Below are 20,253 nucleotides of genomic sequence, written 5' to 3'. Positions count from 1 at the left end.
AGCGACAATAGCAGTTCCTCAAACAAGTGTCACGGGCGGTCACGATGATTTTCGGATATTGGGTAACTCGTGCATGATCGAGTAAATACAATATCAGGGTAAAAGAAATGAATCTGCAGCCCACCAGTGTTACGAGTGCAGGCTAAAGCAGAAGGGTCGGAAACGGATGGTTGCACACACACACACACACACACACACACACACACACACACACACACACACACACACAAATCACACGCACACACTCGCAAACTTACATACCTTATCTGATTGCACTCGTCATGCTAATTAAGAAAACGTAGGCTAAAAATAGTTTGTCTGTTGCGATTTCCTTTCAAATGGCTCTTGATTGGGTTTGCTTGTCTCCTTGCTGGCAGATGTAACGAAAGTAGATTTGGTCTGTTCTAGACAGAGCAAGACCAGTATGTAGTGTGTACTCAATAAGCACACGTATAAGGATTGTACACTGATTTGGCAAAGCAAGAATGCACTCAAATAGCTTAAAATCAACAGAATCACAAGATATATCATTCTGGCCCATATTCCGGGCCTGATAAATCATGATGCCATAAATCTCAGCAGTGCACAGTAATCCAAAAATACAGCAATTTGAGTGTATGTCTTATTTAAAACGACGATAAGATCTCAGTTAATTCAGATATGACCACATAATTGCATACTGGAAGTAGACCATGCATTTTTTCCCCCTTTACTAGCCAGTAAAGATAGCACACGTATAATTCTTTTAGATAAGGTTACTTGCCCATAGAAATGCACTGATAAGCCATGTGCACTGAAGGCTTTGAGACACCAGCCCAGTAAAACATTTATTAACATGGGCTTGGAGGCAGATCTGGGGCAAAGCCTGTGGAGCTTACCTCGCAGTTTAAAGGCATCTGTGCTCATGTTTGCTAAGCTGACTCTTTCCTTTTGTGGGCCGTATCCCACCATTTGTGTTGGGGGGACCCATGGTTCCAAGACACAGGGAAAGAGTGTCTATGATTCCTTCAATGTGGCATCTATGCATTTTGTAATCTTGTGTGTTTGAGTTACATATTACAGTTTAACTAAGATAGGGTGAGCCGATGGTTTAGACATTCTGGAACAGACTACAACTATCCATCGGATATGATTATCCACACATCGAAGCAGTGCTCGTTCAGCCTGCAAGACACACTGATATTCTCAGGCATTCTGTCATTGCGCTACTCTAGAAAACATATGAGGATCGTGTTGGAATCGTAGGGTGCCGGTCCAAGTAAGTATACAGCTAACATACCAAAAGCCCTTCGGTACAGGCCTGTTGCCACAGTGTGTTTCCACTAAAACCACAGACTATGTTGGAAAAGAGAGAACGACTGGGTGATACGTACATCTGTTATGAAATAGGAAGTCTCACCAGTGTCCATGTGATGCACTTTATAACTCATATGTAAAAGTGACAGGAACGCTATACCAAAGTGCAATACTGTTCTGTTGTGCTCAAGTCCTGCTCAAATCCAACATCTGTAAAGCTTTCTACCACTCTCGGAGAGCTTTACATATCCCTTGCAAAACCAAAATCACAAAAAAAACCTAACAAACAAACAAAAAAACCAAAAGGGAAAAAAAAGATGAAAGCTACTTATAAAATAATGAGAGAGACCAAAATATTCTTCCCACAAAATGCGTTTCCACCTTAGCGCACAGGATACCGTCTTAAGTCCACAAATAAAGCTGACGACAATTACAGCAAATCAAAGCCCACACTTCTGAAAGGAAGTCATCTCCAGAGGAGAATGAAAGCAAGGCATTCAGCCCCTCTCTGGCAGAACAATAGCCTTTCTATTGACGAAGTCAGCCATTACACAGAGAGTTTGGAGTGTGGCTGATTGCCACCTTGCAGAGTCCGGCGCGTATTACTGCAGTGAATGTCGTACCTCGGGTGGGAGACGCTAGCCAGGGCTCGACTATGAAATCGGAAATAACGATGGCGTGAAACAGAGGTATGTCAACAATGGGAAATGACTTTGGGATGGGGATGGGGGGGAGGGGGGGCTCACGGGCTCAGTGGGGAGAGCCTGCGTTGCTTTGTGAAGAGGCCTCGCTCGGTGGAAGCTTCGATTCTCCTCCCCAGTCACGTAAGAGAGAAGGACATCGCCTCACGCTGCAGTGATGTGTGGGAGAAAAAAAGCTACCCCTGTCTGAGGCTGTCATTAAGGTGAGTTAGAATCACTAGTCATAAAAGATGCACTGCCAACAACGTGAATCCGTCAGGAAAAGGATTCAGCGGTCGGGCAACTTTCCTTGAGTCTTGAATGACATACGCGCACGAAAGCCGTGGGGAGGTTAGATTCCGGCGCGAAATCGAAAAAAGCGCGTTAACGGACGGTTTTCGGTCCTCCTGCGGAGGTGACAGCCGAACCGGACGAGGCCACACGACCAAATCATCAAAAGCGTTAGCTTCATTAAACCGAGGAACGTGGAACGTGCATTATTAGCAGCTGCTCTTATGAAACTGTGGCATGATTAGAACTAGAAGTCCCTTTGTGTGAGAAGATGAGTTCGTCTCTCTCGCTCCCTCAGCAGTGTGTGCATGCCAGAGAAGAATTAGGTCACTATTTGAATGGTGTGCTAGCTGCAATTCTATGTTAAAATCATATCATGAGGTGGTGGCGGCGGGTGGCAGCTGACGGAGGGGCGAGGTTGTCGGCTAAGGCACAGTAGGTGGAACATTCACGAAACGTTATCAAAAAGCTGTGCACTGCCCATGACCGGCCTAATTATTTTGAGAAAACGTGAGCGGCTGAGGGAAAAAAGAAATTAAATGCAAGATGCATTTCTGTGGCTGGCCTGCATACACGGTGGAACGGTGAGGCTAAATATCCTTACGGCATCATAAAAAACAGTGTATCATCATCTTTTTTTCCCCTTACAGTGGAACTTTCTCTCTCTCCACCCCCCCACCCCCCACCCCCCACCCCACCCCCAACACGCTGACTTCTGTTGGGGCAACTGGGAAGAGACAACACAGTTCATTCCACTGAGGCTCCTTACAGTTACAAGGAGACACGCACGCGCGCGCACGCGCGCGCACACATTCACAGTTAGGGAGACGGGCAGAGAGAGAGAGAGAGAGAGAGAGAGAGAGAGAGAGGGGGAATAATGGAGACTAAGTGAATGAGAGCAGTGAAATCAGATACTGGGCAGATCACAAAGATAGTGATGCTCGACAAGACAGCAATAAACAGAAGGCAAAAAGGAGAAGTCAACGACTTTACAGTGTTAGCAAAGACAGGAACACCTAACAACGGATAATCAGAGAAGCAGATGTCCCATGCAAATACCCACACCAAATACACACCAAACTCCACTGTCCAAACCCGATTCTGCCCCTCCGTGACTCCTCGCCCATTCTTACTATCAATGCCCCGAGTTTCTGCTGACCCCATACCCTGCATTTCCAGCTCTCCTTGCTTATGATGTGCATCTTACCCACCACTGGCTGTGCTGCGCGTTCATTTACAGTAACATGAGTAATATCTGTTCCCTCCTCCTTGCTTTAAAGCATAAGCAAACCCTCAACTAAGGCCGAAGTGAATATCGCCTCGCACGGAGAGCATGTAGCATTTTTCACAGAAATTTTTATGAACTATTCTGCTATGAGAAATCTCAACATGCAACATGAATAACTGCGATCTGATTCACTGCCTAGTGACTGTTCAGAGGAGGGAGAAAAAAAAACCCCTCAAACCAGACCAGAATTTGTTTAAGCAATACAATTGGGGGCCTGTGGCTACTTATCGTTTATGGCCCTCTTGGGTCGACCACAAGAATCATTTGCATGAGGAGGCTCGGTGGTGTCCTCAGCTGAGATCTGATCTCTTGGAGGCAGCTCCTGTGGCCAAGCTAATGAATGCTCTCCTGGCTAGCTCCTAAAGTCCTGAGTCATGAAGTCTATAGCTGATGTCTCTCTCCATTTAAACCGTGTACAATCAAGTGTGGAAGCCTAGATGGCCTCTCAGTTAGCCATGCAGCAAAGTGTCAGCACCACAACACCAGTGTAATTAAGGTGGGGATGGTTGGTTGGTTCTCAGATGCTAGCAGTTAATGCTGCAAGAGGAGAAAAAGCCTCGGTGCGTGGTAATATCAAAGCTTATCCGATGTCTGCGCTGTTAAAAGGGGTTTGGATGGAATAGAGTTGGTGACCTCAAAAGTCCCCCATGAGACGCTACAGCCCACAATACTTCTGCTGGTGCTACGAATCCTATCAGTGTATCTTGACACTAATAAAGAACTTAGCTTTGCTTTTCCATGGAGGCATTACAGCAGATGCTCTCTAACCCATCCTGTGCCACCGCGTGGAACGCATTTGCCTGTATATAAACACATATGCAGCATCGCCCGCATCCACTCCTAATGCGCTCCCAGACAGCCCCCAGCCCTGCCAGCAGTGTCACGCCCCGGGGGCCGCATTCAGAACAGGCCCTCGGCTACCCCTCGCTCGGCTCCTCGCCCCGGGTCTGTCCTCCCGCCGCCTTCCCTTGTGGCCTCGCTGCGGCCGCCCGGGAGGCTCGTCGCCGTGGTAAACTGGATTTATCAGGCCGCCGACAGCCGCTCACATCCACATGACGCATGTAATTGGGCAGTAATTGGCACATCATCTGGACATGAGGGAAAATGATCCAGGTAGGGCAGAGATAACGCAGGCGACACGGAGCCAGAGAAGCAGCGGAAATGGGAGCCGGGACCTGGGCGGGCTGACCGGTCCATCTGCAGCTAAGAAACACATCGAAAGTCTTGCAATTAATAATGGCTGCTTTGCCTTTTATGTATTTATTTTTGTGGATAGGAACGGTGACCCATGAGTCCAAACACCACCCAAGCAATTTTTTTGCAAGGCTAATAAAAGTTAGATGGAGAGCCCTTGCTAGTGTGTGTGTGTGTGTGTGTGTGTGTGTGTGTGTGTGTGTGTGTGTGTGTGTTTTTAACCATTTAGAAGTTTAATTTGACACCATTTGTTCACTTGCCTTATCCACTCTCTCCTTTTTCTTTCTCCCTCAAAAATCACACTCATTTCCTTTAAGTCATGTATTTATTCATTTATTTACATACTAAGCTATTTATTGACTTGCTCCCAAACTCTCTTATGCATCCATTTACATACAAACTCACTTACATAACATTTTTATTCATTTACCTCTTCATCTATTTCCATTCTAATTCACTTATACTCCTGGTCACTTACTTATGCGCTGATTTACATACTAAATGACACTCTTTCATGCAGTAACTCATTGAGTGTTCTTAATTGCCAACTTACTGATTTACCCACGTTTTTACTGAAGTCTTGGTGCTTGCTAATATATCTCACACAACAACAAAGCATTATCCAAGGCCTCGGACAGGTATGGAATGAGACAGATTCAGCAAATAACAAAAGAAAAACTGAATATTCAAGAAAGGGGTGTAAGATCATGGCGGGCTAACGACTTAATACAAGTGATATTGTAAACCAGGTGGATGACTGGTCACCTTAGACAGATGCCGTGTTTGACATAGTTTACTGTCTGATCCAATTACAATAACAAATCCACGGCACAAGCACCACCGTGCCGGACGTCTGTTTAAACAGCCATGCCGGCTTTTCCTCCGAGTACTGGAATAAGCAGAAGAACGCAAGCATCCACTCGACTGAAGCCTGCAAGAACCCGGCCGACAGCACAGAGGGTGGGTGGTCAGCGCCGTGCAGGGCAGATAACCCCCAAGAGCAGTCTAATTTGCCGCGGGCTCCCGCCGTCGCGGCGGATGTGCGGACACTCTTCGACTCGGGGCCGGAGGGTCATAACGGCATGCCCGATGGCTCACGGAGACAGCCCGGTCATTGCTCATCACGACCATTTCGATGGCCATCCTGTCGCCAGACCCTCCGCCTCTCGATCCGCCCGAGACAGACGGAGGCGGGGGCGGGGATGGAGAGAAGAAAGGGGAGATCGGAAAGGGGTGGGGGTGAGGGGGCGCTGTATAGCGAGTGTATCGTTCTCAACAGGACAGGAGACTGGCAGACGGTGGGGGGGGAGGGTGGAGCGGGGAAGAGAGAGGTTTACTGCTTGAATCAGACCACAATCAGATCAGGGTTTTGAGCTTCTCTTGAACATGTGTGCGCGTGCGCTTAATAGGAGGAGAGCCAGGCAGAGAGAGAAAGAGAAGGAGAGATAGCCAGCCAGGGAGAGAAACTAACAAAGAAAAAAGATATACCTTGTGTACGCATACATGGTACGGAGAGACTAACTAGGTCATAGCTTCTTACAATTTTCTGGAAGCTCTGCAACAGAAAACAACCCATTTCACTTGTCACATATCACTTGTTCATTCCTGGGCATATTTATTATGTATTAGTATGTTAAGCCAGAATGCTACATGTATTTCACCCCATTACTCATTCAAGGTGCCTGCCTTTAAAGGTGAAGTTAAAGGCAGCTCACAGATTCTCTGGGGGACATTAAATTCCTTCCTCCATGCATATGGAAAACGGTGCTGCCATTTCTCACCAGCGTGGAAAAAGAAATACCTTGCATGGGGGCATTTTTCCCTGGATGCTTGCTATTTTTAAATGGCCAGATATTTTGTATCTTTCCCAGTATCTGTCATGCCACGTTCCTCTTCAGTGGACTCAGAATCTCACGTGACACGTGGTGCTTGCCTGCAGGCTTCTTAGCACTTTCCTGTCCCTAAACTCTGCCCTGCTTTCACTCCCCTCTGACAGGGCTGGTCCAGTGCCTCAATCAGATCAGCGCTATGACTAAAATCTGTTACTCGGGTCTAGAGCCACTCTGAAGATCCGAGGAACCCAATCTGAGCTTGTCTACCGCGTGGTTAATGTGTAACATCATGCGTTTTCCTTTATGGTTTTCTTGACCTAGGGACTTCAGCTACGACACGCGCAGGTATTTCTGTAGACAGCCGTGAGGGGCCCTTTCAAAGGCACACTGGCTGCGAGGGGACACAGGAGTATTACCGTAACGCTGCCATTGTCGCGTGTTCCTCCTGGGGAAGCATTGTATCATTTACAGTTCACTCTCCCGTCCACGCCATGGTTGTGCCTCAGGGTCCGATGAACTCACCTTGAGAAAATGCCAATGAAGGGGGCCGCTGAATATGTCAGGTTGAGATTTAATTGGCTACAAGTCAATAAGAAAGAAGACAAAGAGAATGCCATGCGGTTGGAGCTTGCCTGGGTACCTCGAGCTACACTGGGCTTATCGAACCTCGAGTTTTAGGCACTAAAGAGTCCGAATCCTTTGCTCCAATTCTTGAAAAAGTATTGGGTAATACAGATATTATTTGTTATGTATAAGGCTAGCCTGTTGCAATCCCTGTCCTATGTGCACACAGTATAGCCAGTCCCATGAGTCTAGTGTGAAAACGGTCTTCAGTGCACACTGTGCACTTCCACTGGGCTCCACGTCTTCGTTTATGGCATGTCAATGATACAACAGACTCCTTGGGTGTCCATGACAGTGTGGTTGTCCATAGACACAGCATACATCCATCTGATGGAATTGAACTATTTTATACAATTTCATTTGGGGGAGGACACACATATGATATGCATGTGATGTTAATCGCGTAATCGTGTGAGTAACTACACAGCATCTTCCAAATGAACTAGACTGATTTCATTCATACATCCTAGACTTTTTTTTTTAACCAAAATGACATATTTTCATGAAGGAATATAAGATACAGATGACTGTAATAATTCAATAACAGTTTATTAATAATTTTATATGTCTTTTCTCCATAATCTGCCCCCCCCCCCCAAAAAAAACCCCCAAAACAAATCAAAGAAAGTGCAGACATTGGAGAAGGCAAAACTCTTAGTGCCAATGAGAACCAAACTCTTGCTGTGACGAAGGCATACGTAATTAATGACGGCACATTTTTAATTGGCCCTGCGTGGAGCAGGCACCACTTCTTTTGTTTATTATGTCCTGCTGATTGCCATATTAACCCAGTTAGGTTAATGACACAGGTATTTAATGTAATAGCATTTTTATTACTCCCCTTAAGGATGCTGGCAATTAGTTTGCGGTGGGTGAATTAAACAACTTACACGTAATGGTCTACCATGCAGGACAATGACGATTTTGCAAATCATTCATAATGCAAAGGACTGAAGAACAGTGTACTTGAGGAAAACAGATTAGGTTTTTAATGACGTGGGATTATACATTAATCCCCCTCTGGGTGTACTTTGTCCAGATTTTAAGACATACATTATGTAAAGTTTTAGATGACAGCATGCAGTTGGTGGGTATTTTCCTAGGCCATAAACACCATAAATAGACTTTGACCTTTAAAAAGAAACTTTAAAAAAGACAGAAGTGATCCAAACAGAGCAAAAGAAGAAGTCTGAAGATACTAAGCTCTCCTCCAAAGGCAGCATCATGGAAGACTAGACGCTGAACTCTATAAAGTGCTAAACTAAAATCTGAAGTTAATTGTCCATTTAAAATACAAGTTAATTTGAATGTGACAAGGAATTGCTAGGCCAGCAAAGTCACTACGGAAGACACTTCTAAAGCAGAGATGGGAACAAGACAGAAAAAGGTGAGAAAGAGCAATCTTGCGAGTCCGACCATGCCACCGTGGCTTTTATTCACGCAATGGGGGCGGACTCTTATCTTAACGTCAGTGCAGCATCGGCCTATGGTGCTGACATCGATTTAATAGGTTGAGTTCTCAATTTGCATGACTTTTCAATAATAAATCGAAAGAATACGCATTCGTCGAGGTCCATCGATCGTCCTGTTATCACGGGATCTCTGTGATTAGCCTGTCGTGCGGGCGGCCGCGCGAGGTGAACCTAAAGGTATCTACAAGTCCGTAAGAGTGATGAGTGCGTGTTCGGTACACGGTGGAAATGCAAGAGAAAGACCGACGCGATCTACACGTCGGTGTCTGGCCGTGCAAATGCACGTGCAGGCGCGGTGTGTGACCGGCCAAGCTCTGCCAGGTTCTTGGCAATCACGTGACAGCCAGCTGGCCTCTCATTCTGTGCCAGTGTCTCGAAATGGTGGCGAACAGATTCCCATCCTATATAGATGGAGCCTGGCAGCTTTGAGCCGCATTAAAAAAAAAAAAAATGTTATAAAAAAATAGGCGGGAGCGGTGTGACCCTGGCTGAACGTACACTCTATAAACTGATGCAATTAAGGCACAGTGAGCCCTCGGGTTGCAGAAAGTGTAAGGTGTGATTTGGCAAAACGAGCGAATTGCACAATGAAGGGGGAGTGAACGTAGAGCATCTAAATATAGGTTTTACGAGAATGAAGCGCAGTAATCTTGGGGTTTAACCCTAGACGTCTGTTCCGTGCGTTTATATAGTTTGTGTTTCGGGTCGAACGTGCTCACTGGCCTGCCAGAAGTGCTAATTAATGGCAACATTTGTGTACCGATACCTTGCACAGGCTTTCTGCTTGCAGACAGGGCAGTCCAATTCTCCTCAGGGAAAGAGAGCAGTAGTGGTGTATGACTCAGGAACCACTGAACACACTCTTTTTCTCCAAGTCACTCGGCTATGGAGCATGAATCACACTCATTTCTGAAAAGATGGTAGCATCGCACGATGCGATATTAGCATGCTCCTTCTGCAGCTACTTTGACTTCAGCACACACAAAAAAGATCACCTATGAGAGACCTTCACAGGAAAGAGATTAAAAAAAACCCAGGGTGTCCGATAGCCACACATCAGCAGACAAGCACGAATGAATCCCTGTTGCTTTACGGCCGATGACAACTTCCCCCTTTTATTAGAAGTAGTATCTCCCTAAAAGAGGGAACTTGCCTTCTTAAGAACTTCCATGCACATTCCTATATCTATTTATAGGACTGTTGGTGGCGGGCGGTTACAGCAGTTTTATTGGATGATTTTCAGAGCGGGGCTCAGTCACATTGCCTCATTCGCTGAATGGCAACATTCCGTCCCCTGCCCTTTGACTAATCCCGCTTGTCAGCACTGCGACCTAGACCACTGGGACAGCTCCAAACACGTTTCTCCATTGGACTGTGCATCCTGAACTCCCCTGGCATCAGAGACATACATGGTGCACATGCATGGATGCCAGCAGTGATGTTAAAGTAGCACTGCATAGGTAGAGTTGAACGGGGAGACATTTGTTTAGCATGTAGAGGACAGTGTCACGGTGGACCAATAAGCCGTTGTTGTTTCCATTGTCATATCAAAATGCATTGGATAAAGGTGTTGACAAGGTGAATATATAGTAATGACAGAAGACAATTAAGGAGTCAGCCAGGGAGAACGAAAAAGAGACATATGAGATTGTGGCGGGGAAGAAGAGAGGGGGAGACGCTCAAGTAGTCAGCTAAACAGGTGCTTGTGTGTGTGTGTGTGTGAGAGAGAGAGAGAGAGAGAGAGAGAGAGAGAGAGAGAGAGAGAGAGAGAGAGAGGAGAGAGAGAGAGAGGGAGAGAGAGCACAGCAGATTGGGAAGTGCGAGAACGAGAGAACAATTCTCTACCGCAGAGCATGATGGGTATGTGTGTCCACTTGCACATGGCTGTTTGTCTGTGTTTGTATGTGGTTAGTGGTATGCGGGACCCAGCAAGGACTACGTACGTTAACACTTGCCCTCAGTTTGCCCTCAATTTGGACTGGCAAGTAAACAAGTCAGAGATGTAAGAACCAGCAGGTCAAAACAGAGAGTGTGATAGCACATCAGGAGGTAGTGACACATGCTAGCCTTTATAAATAACTCTGTGTTTATAATAAGCACTATATGAATGTGCCAGCTGGGCTAAAGGCTAGCCACTCGCTCGTCTCCCGTCCTGACATTTTGCCTGCATTACTTAACATCAACCTCAGCCCACACCTCGACACACCTCACCTCGCATGCTAACATCTTCAACTTCAGCTCCTCTCCAGCGGAGAAAGTCAGAGGCAAAAACGTTATTTCAAGTTCTCACAGTGCTTTAATTGTGATGATTATGTGACGGAATAATTATCGTTATTCATTATTACTAAGATTTGGTAAACCAGAGAGAAGATCCTGTGTGCAAGAGGGTTTTCTTGTCTCCCAGAACCGCCCCAAGCAGCCTGAGCGTTGAAGTCCAGCATTCCACCAAACACTGTTTTTTTTGTTTTGTTTTGTTTTTTTGTCTCCATTGTTGTCACTTTGGAAAACAAGGCGGCTACAGTCAATTATATGCCACGGTGTTTGACCGTCATCATTGTAACCGATCCCAGTGGCACGGAGGAGGCCTCCAATGAGCGGGCGCTGAATTAACCGTGAACAAAACCCCAATTCAGCACAAGCTAAAGAAGTAGCAGTTTTAAATAGAAACACGCGCGCCAGAGAGAGAGCGCGAAAAGAAAAGACTCCCCTACGCTCGCAGATAAAGTTGAATCCGGTCTTTTTTTCTCCCCTCTCCGTCTCCTTTTTCTCCTGTACCTTCCCCCGCTCGGCCTATCATGCACTGTGGTCGCTCTATTCGCGCCGTATAGCTGCAGTCGCGGCTACCGTGCTTCCAATACCTTTTTTGTAGCGAGGTTAATTACTGGCGAGGCTCGAGAAAATTACATTCTCAAAATAAAGCTTTATGATTGGCTCTCCACCGGCTATTTTAAGTCGCGCATGGTTTTTCATGCGAGATTGCTCGGAAACCAGATTTGTGGACTTGTCCAATATTGAATAACCTCATTTACAGCTCCTATTAAATGCACTGTTCTGACATGCAAATTACCATACCGTCTCGTCCCAACACCGTTGCTTGCAATAAAGTTATCCCTTACTCTAGCAAATTGAGTACAGTGTTCTAACAAGCTTGTTTTTTTCTCTCTTTGTCTAAAGAACAGTCTGTTTTCTTTCATATTGTCTTTTTTTCCTTCTACGGCTTCAGCCTCTCAGAACATAATGCGAGTTGCTGACATTTCAAGCTCTAGGAGGGCACCACTCCTCAATGATCAGAGCAAAATGAATTCTCCTAAGCTGCAACATTATGAAGTAGTTTCAATGCATGGCTTCTGTGAATTCTTTAGCACTTTGAGGGAATTACACCCAGAGGCCAAGTTGTAGTGAATAGTCAACCAAACCTACATCGCTGACCCCCCCGCCCCCGGCCAAACCACAAACACACACTCCCCTAACCATCCCCCAAACCCCAACTCTCCACCGAGCATCCACCTGGTTTCCCCTTACCGGTGTGTGTGTACACGATGAAAGGCAGATCTGAGGCAGCGCACGCACGTGCTCCCTCGCTCACTTCTTCCACATGAGCAGCCAGCGTCAAGCACGGTTTACGTCTGCTGCTCTTCCAGTCCACTACCTGCCACCCCCATCTCCCCCAAACCACCTGACACACACACACACACACACACACACACACACACACCCTGCTCGCTCGCACACGCACCGGTCCAGATAAACTAGACACAGGGAATTGGCCCTGCAGGCACAAAGCTCAGAGCGCAAACACCAGTGTGTAGCATGCAATCAATACATAGCGCTCTGCATGCTTCATATGAACAATATCGCACCTCGGAGCCCAGGTGAGCAACGCAGGCCCCTTTACAGAGGCTACACGCACAATAGATGCCTAGGAATGTGCACAAATTTTTCCCTCTGGCAAGGAGGAAAATGTCACATCCATGTTAGCTAAAAGAGTAATGACACTTCCACTCGTTGGTGATTGTTTAGAGCTGAGCTCCGACGTGCATTTGCAATGACATGAAACTGCACAGCCATGAGCAGGCTAAAGATATGCAGACACAGGACAAGGCAGTGCAGTCACACAATATATAATCTATAGGAAGCAGAGACTCAGTGAAACAGACACATAAGCCTGGTAACATGATCGACTGCATCAGAATATAACAACTACACTGGTAGTGGTTATGGAAAACACTCATAATCCAAAGCTAGCTGATCTATCTGGCATGTTGACGATGGTCTGATGAGGAAGGGTGGATGCTTATAGGATCAGCTCAAGTGTATTATATAAAATACAGGCACACACGGATGAGTTCTCGCTAATAACAACAGGCTTTAGCCCACCGCCATCTTAAGCCTCTTAAAACAGAACCACAACTCCTACGCAGCAGTCCAAAGCTACTCTTCAGTGCCATTTGACAAACGGGACATTTCCCAATCTGCTGCCCCAAGAGGATCTCACACAGGAGACTGAGAGGGGGTGGGGGGTGGAGAGAGAGACAGGAACCCAAAGATGGAGTGAAGGAGAGGAGAGCGAGGTTGAAAGATCCATCTGCCAAAGACCACCCTCACAAAGGCATCAGCTGCTGGACGTCATTTTGAGCCGACACCTTGGGTGTGATATCCTTCTACTGTGGGCTACCCCCCAAAACAAAACACACACACACACACACACATAGAGATTTCAGCAATACCCTCTGATGTGTTAACAGCCACACTTTCAGACAGATCAGAGACTTCAGTGCACTCTGTGTAATTACCAGGGAGACAGAGGATCATCTCCTTGGTCTTACATGCTCAAGCTTTGGTCAAAGTTAACATTGGGGGGTTTGGAGGACCCACATGGATGTGTTGATCATAAGCTGAAAGCAGCTCCTGGTGTAAATGACTTCACACTTAACCCTTAATGACATATCAAAGTCATTTATACATTCATTATGGCTCTATATGAGGTATGTGATTACCAATTAACTATATCCTCCTTTGGAATCTCTCCCAAGTGAAATTTCAGGCAGCCCTAATTTCGCAGAAACGTTGCCCGAATTTCACGTCCATTGCTTGTTGCATTTTTTGACTCCGGGTCTTAATATGCACGAGCTGCCTCTCAGGCAGAGTCAAATATTACCTTCCCAACAATATATTTATTAGTGCAGCTCATTACCCACCTGCACTACCTAGAATTTAAACCAGTTCATTACGGAGCCAGCGCAGCCCATTCTGGGAAGTTCAGCTCGGATATGAAGCGTGCTGGCCGTTAGTCCGGCACATTCCGCAGAACAGCGTGGATCACTGGCTTTTCTTTGTAGCCTGTGGCATGCGAGTGACCTCTGAGAGCCTCCACCCTCCAGTGTGGGCCCTGCCAAGAGGAAGGAGCCCACGAGTGCCGTAGCAACCCGGGCACACGACTCGGTGGCTTGTATCGCTCCATGCGGGGCCGGTTGATTAAGTAAGAGTGCCGCAAGGCACCCCTAAAAGACCATTTGTAAGAGGGAGCGGTGGATAAAAATGCTTGTGTGCATGGAAGAGTGAGTGAGAGAGTGTGTGTGTGTGTGTCTGTGTGTGTGTGTGTGTGTGTGTGTGTGTGTGTGTGTGTGTGTGTGTGTGAGTCTGAAGGAGGGTAGGCGTGTATTCGTGTGGGCCGGGTGGAAGGTCAGTGTTCTGCTTAGTAATCCAGAGAGGCTTGCTGTGACTGGCATATGAATGGGCCATGGCCTCATTGATAAAGTAGCAATAAAGAGACATAATGAGCAAGGCACAAAGGGGCAGGCCGACGTCAATACCTACAACAAACGTCGGCAGGAGAGTGTCAGCCAGGCAAGGTGCTGCACAGAGAAAAGGGGGCCAGCAATACAGCCATAGTATAGATTTAAATCTGCTGATCAAAGCTGCCTACAGGAGAGGCAGATGCAGCAGTAATAAGCTATTGTGGCCACACAATTGTTTGTTTGTTTGTTTGAATGTATGGTTTAAGGTTTGATTCCAGACAAATCTAGGTATCAAATAAACCAAATGTGTTTTTTATAGATTTATGAATATTGTTTTTTGTTTGTTTTTAAGTTGTATGCATGATTTATTTACGTTCACATTCACTTACTGGACAAAATTCCTTGCCCATGTTGGTGACGATATATCAAGGCTTTAGAATATTAGTGAAGCTACACAAATTAACATTACATTAATACTGAATTAACATTACATTAACACTACATTAACATTGCATCCAAAGTGCTTAGAAACACATGCAAGCAGAGGTTAAAATGATGGGAGGGCTTTGCTAATGGATGTTCTGCCCCTTCCCTTCTAGCCAAACCTGAGTTTTGTACGCTAATAGGTAATGTTTAGGACCAAATCTGTTGGTTTTTTTTTTCTTTTTTCTTTTTTTTTAAAAAATATCCTCTCTCTTTCTGTTTGGTGGGTCTGTGTGTGCGGGGGTTGCGGGAGAGCCAAGTAGCACCTGGAGGGGTTGTAGGATGTCCGGCAAAATCCACAGCAACATAAGGGTTTCATTCAGACGCGGAGTCCTGGTAGAACTCTGTTTGCCGCGTTGGAATAGCCACGGAATTAAAAAGGCTCATTATCATTCTACGAGAACAATGCTTTGGGCTAATTATTGTTGCATTGTAATGAGCATCACTCGGTTTAGTTCATGCTAATTTATAGAGCATTTATGTAATAGTGTATTCACTTAAAATCAATGCCCACTGTGCTTGTACTGTATGTGAGCAGTGGAGTCAAACATGCCACATTTGCGTTCTGTTTTTCCCCTAGATCTGCCGCTGAATTAGCTGCTCAGTAGCTCAATAGCTTAGCCACAAGATTCGACAAAACACGAGGATAATCTACCGGCCTCTCAGTTTCACTACCATGGCGGCAGTTGCACATCCTGCATCCCGCAGATCTGCATAAGCTCTCTCAAAACAACAGGGCAAAACAAGTTACAAACGCAGGTCAAACATGACAGAGGACGGCTGCCTCGGGCCTTGGGGCTGGGTTGAAATAATGTTTTGAATTCCCTGACCTCATGACAGCGGCATGAAACCTCCCAGAGCTGGGGAAGAAGCCTGGCTTGACACACGCAAAATACATAAAAACATGACGCACGTGTGAGTGTGAGCGAACGCGCACGCGCGCACGCACACACACACACACACACATCCATATATACAAACTGTTTGGGATTATGAATACCAAATGTGTGTGTGTGTGTGTGTGTGTGTGTGTGTGTGTGTGTGTGTGTGAGTGTGTAATCATTTCTATAGGAGTATGAATATACTCAGTATTGAGTATATTGCCTATGAACTCACCTTTATAATTGTATCAGGATCAAAAGCGTCGTTCCATTGGCTGAAACCATTGATGTAGTATGGCAGTATATGATGGATGACATTATTCTGCTTTGCTATGCTTTAGTGTTGTGGGGGTGGTGGTGGTGTGTCTGTGTTTTGTAGGGATTACTAATCAGAGACAGTATAAAGCATTTCCAGTGCAGATATATGCACACACACACACTCACACACACACTCACACACACACACACACACGCACACACACACACACACACACACACACACACACACACACACGCAATCACACACACCATCACGTACATGCACATGCTTGCATGCATATACTGGCAGTTTAAAATAAAATGACCAGCCAGGATGTGATGACCTTTGACACATTCCAGGCCCCCATTGTTCAGCTGTCTCATCATAAAAACCCACTTTCTGCATGCATTAGCCCATAACATTTGTTTCCCAAACATAACAACAATGCAGTTTCAGCATGACATTAAACTACATTAGGTCTTAAACAACCCCTGAACCTAAAATCTGAAAATATTCATTGCCATATTTTAAGAACCTATTATCAGTGCTAGCACAGTTGTGTTTGCATCCCAACAGCAGTAGAGCATTCTGTGAAAGCCCTGGAAAGCTTTGGGTCAATTCTAACATTGTTTCTCTTCAGAAGCATGCCATTTCGGGTCCACTGAAACAAACAGTCCTCCACCCCCCACCCCCCCACCCCCCACTGGATATTATTAGCATGTGGGTTGCTAGAGCTCCCATCTCAGTCAAAGGGTGAAATTGAACTGGGCGGGATGAGGCTTTGCTGAAGAGAACAGAAAAGGAGGGTGCAGCATCAGAAACTCGAGCCCAGACAGGCGCCTTTGGCGAGGGAGCGTGAACCAACATACGTGACCCAAGAGCTAGAAGGGGCCGGATGGCGCGTAGCCGGGCAGGTCATGCACGGGCGCTGGCGTGAACGCGACCGGCGCTGCGCTGCGCGGAGCTATGTCCCCGTATCCTCAAGTGAGAGATGTAGCTCTGTTAACTTTAGCCTCGCAAATATGAGACTAAATTTAAAAAGAAATGCTCCGATAGTGTTTCGGAAACGCTAAAACACAAACTGGTTTTCCACATGGGGATTAAACTTAATCTTAGACTAAATAAAAGTTTCTGCGGGGACTCACCGCCTAGAAGAGCTTTTAGTCCAGACAGCCAGTGCTAAATATTTTAATTGCTTTTATATACTCTAGGGACTGTTGTACTTCGTACTGTTTACAATCTGAGCCTCCTAAATCCCAAACACGCAGACGAGCAGTGGAACTATGGCCAAAAACGCAGACGCGAACAAGCACAGGACAGAGGACGAAGCTGCGAACGGAGGGGCGGGTGACGAGGGGAGAGAAAACCTTCTAATCCCTGGATTGCTGAAACTTCCGAAATCCAGGAAATAGATTAGAAGGCGAGCGGCACAGCTTTAATAAGATGTGCGTACCCCTCCAAAAGTCATGAAGCAGCACTTGCATAATGTGTAAAGCCTCCACTTCTTGCAATGATCATTTCCCGCTCGGAGAATGACTCAGTAAACAGTGGTGGTGGGACATATCGTGGGCATTCTGGCGGCAGGGCAGAGGGGAAAGAGAGGGGTCCATGACAAAGGAGTGCACCACCAGAGCAGCATTCGCCGGTGTCTCTCCTCTCTGTCAGACGAGGGTCCCCACGTCATTTAATCCCGTGTAAACAAGGATCGGAAAACGTCAGAACAGAAACGATCCTCAGCTCAGAAAGCTTGGGTCTCCCGTGTTGGGATACTTTCCCACAGTTTGTGTACGTTTGGATGGCACATGCCTAATCCTGTTACCTCTGTCTGAAGCTGAGTTCGGAGTTCTGACTGACTTCGGAGAGAATCCGCGCAAACAGTGTGGGCTCTTTGTTTATGGTGGGCAAACGTGAGCAATAGCTAAAACACCAACTACAAATACAAACAGATTCAAAAGTTATTTGGGAAACCACAAGACTATTTTAGCTTGGTAGCACTTTTGTGTGTGTTTGGCTGGGGGTCGGACACAATGTGCCACTTCTTGTTGATGAGCAGTTCATCCTGGGGGATTTAAATCATCATCTAAATTAAAAAGGATAACAGCTTTGCTGCTTCCTGATAACACCTTCCACAAGGCCGCTAATGCTTATCGCTTTGATCCACGGATTTGTGTCACCTCATAAGCATCCTTTGCAATTTAATTATGCTAATCTATCACCATGGAGATGGTTGGAGTGGACAAGCTTCACCGCTGTACTTGATGGGTCACAATGACATATTTTCTGTGGTCACACCTTGATCAATTAAGAACATGGGAAAATAATGAATGGCTTTTGTGGTGAGGTTGGAGGTCTGAGATCAGGTTCATTTAGCTAGTAAATAATGTGAGAACAAAAGCTGACCATAAGCAAGTAAATTTATGCGACTTTTACGCTGAAAACATTATATTGCTGTTTCCCGTGTGTTCATACACACAGACTTTATTAGTGTAAATGTATTTTCCTTCATGCCGCATTTTGCAGACTTCATACTGCAAACATTTATTGGTGTCACCTGACTCCAGAAAAAGTCCTTCCATCCGTGGCTGTCTTTTCTCTGTCTTCCGACCAGAAGTGAGTCTAACATGCAGCGAAAGGTGCCTTCGTTTTTGCACCCTCCTGAGTCCACAGAGACGGTGGGCCAGGTGTCCTCATCACACCTCCGTTCCCCTCGCTGAGCCCGGGCCAGCTTTCGCTGCGGGTGGCCAACTGGAGCGCAGCCCAAAACCACAGTTGTCCCGGCCAGAAAAACAGTGAGGGGAACTTGAGGGGCATAGTGGAGCCATATCGCCACAGCAACAGGCCAGCCAGTGAGAGGCCCAGCTGGGAGATGAGGGTTACTGCAGGCCTGACTGGGAGGTTTGGCATCCTACGTTAGCCCACACAGGCACGGCAGGGCCAAATCGGGTGGCGAATTGGTGCCTACAGGATCACGTCCTGGTCTTTGCCGAAAGTTCTGTGAAAAAAGTGTTATGTTCTCGATTTCATCCAGAACGGGCCCCACCACACTGGTAAATAGTGTGGACACTGAACGCAGCACACCCTTAAAACACAGCCTGCCTGTTAAATGCCTAGGTTCTGTTTCTCAGGTAACTATACATGCTCAAATGTTTTGGGTTTTTTTCCCATAGATAAAAAAACAAACTGCAGGTCATGTGTTACAGTGTCACTGTGATGCAGTTTTTTGTTGACCAGCACGATTTTCCACTGACTGGAGTCATTTTCCATTGACAGGTTTTCTATATCAATTCCACCTGGTTAGGTAACAGTACCCAGGTGGGTATAGGGAGGTAGAAGGAGAAGAATGGTCCGAACTTCCATGCCAGAGAGCTGGGTCAGCCAAATTCTGCCACTGCTGGGGGAAGATTGACTGAGTGACTGCTTAAGTACACAACGAGAGGCACATTATGTTATCAATTTATACCATGCCCACGGCCCCTCAATACGTAGTCAAGTTTCAGGTTCACTGACTGCTTGGAGAGCCCAACCCTGTAAGAGTGAGTGGACCTCATGAGCACAAATTGAATGATTAGGAGAGAGCAAGGAAGAGTGAAGGACACTGAAAACAGGGTTCACATAAAAATAAGTTTCCTTTGTCTTTATATGACTGTAAGGTCATGACTGCTTTATTTTAAGAAAATGAATATTTCCCTCTCGTTGCCTGGGTTCAACTTTCAAAGCCAAAACACTATCTGCGCTTCACCGAGAGTGATAAACAAACTTTCAAATCTTGAAAGTTTGATTTAGACTGAGGGGTGAGGCTTTGTCGTGACTCAGAAACGCACGCTGCTCATTGGCTGGCCATGCCAGTCACTGCAGCGTAAGCGTAATGTGCTGGCCACTGCAGTGCTTGTATCCACTGCCAATAAATGTGCTCTATATATAGAGCGATGCGTTCTTTCAGACTGCGGTGCACGAATGTACTTCTAAATAAGTTGGTCACACTTGAGTTCGCCACGGCCAGTGACAGCTGTTCGCTGAGGTGTTATCACACAGACCCGGAGCACGCGTTTGCGACCTGTAGGAGTTGAGATGGCCGCGGGGTCGCTGTAAGCCCCCCGGCGAGTGGAAGCGGTGGCGTGGAACGCAGCATGTCCCTGCCCACCACCCCAACCCAACCCCCCCCCCCCCCCAGTTCCCTTAGCTCTGGCCCTCTCTGCTGTATCACATGAGGCCGCT

This window comes from Electrophorus electricus, chromosome 19 (assembly GCF_013358815.1).
Source record: "Electrophorus electricus isolate fEleEle1 chromosome 19, fEleEle1.pri, whole genome shotgun sequence".
Classification (NCBI taxonomy): Eukaryota; Metazoa; Chordata; class Actinopteri; order Gymnotiformes; family Gymnotidae; genus Electrophorus; species Electrophorus electricus.
This window is presented reverse-complemented; position numbering follows the sequence as displayed.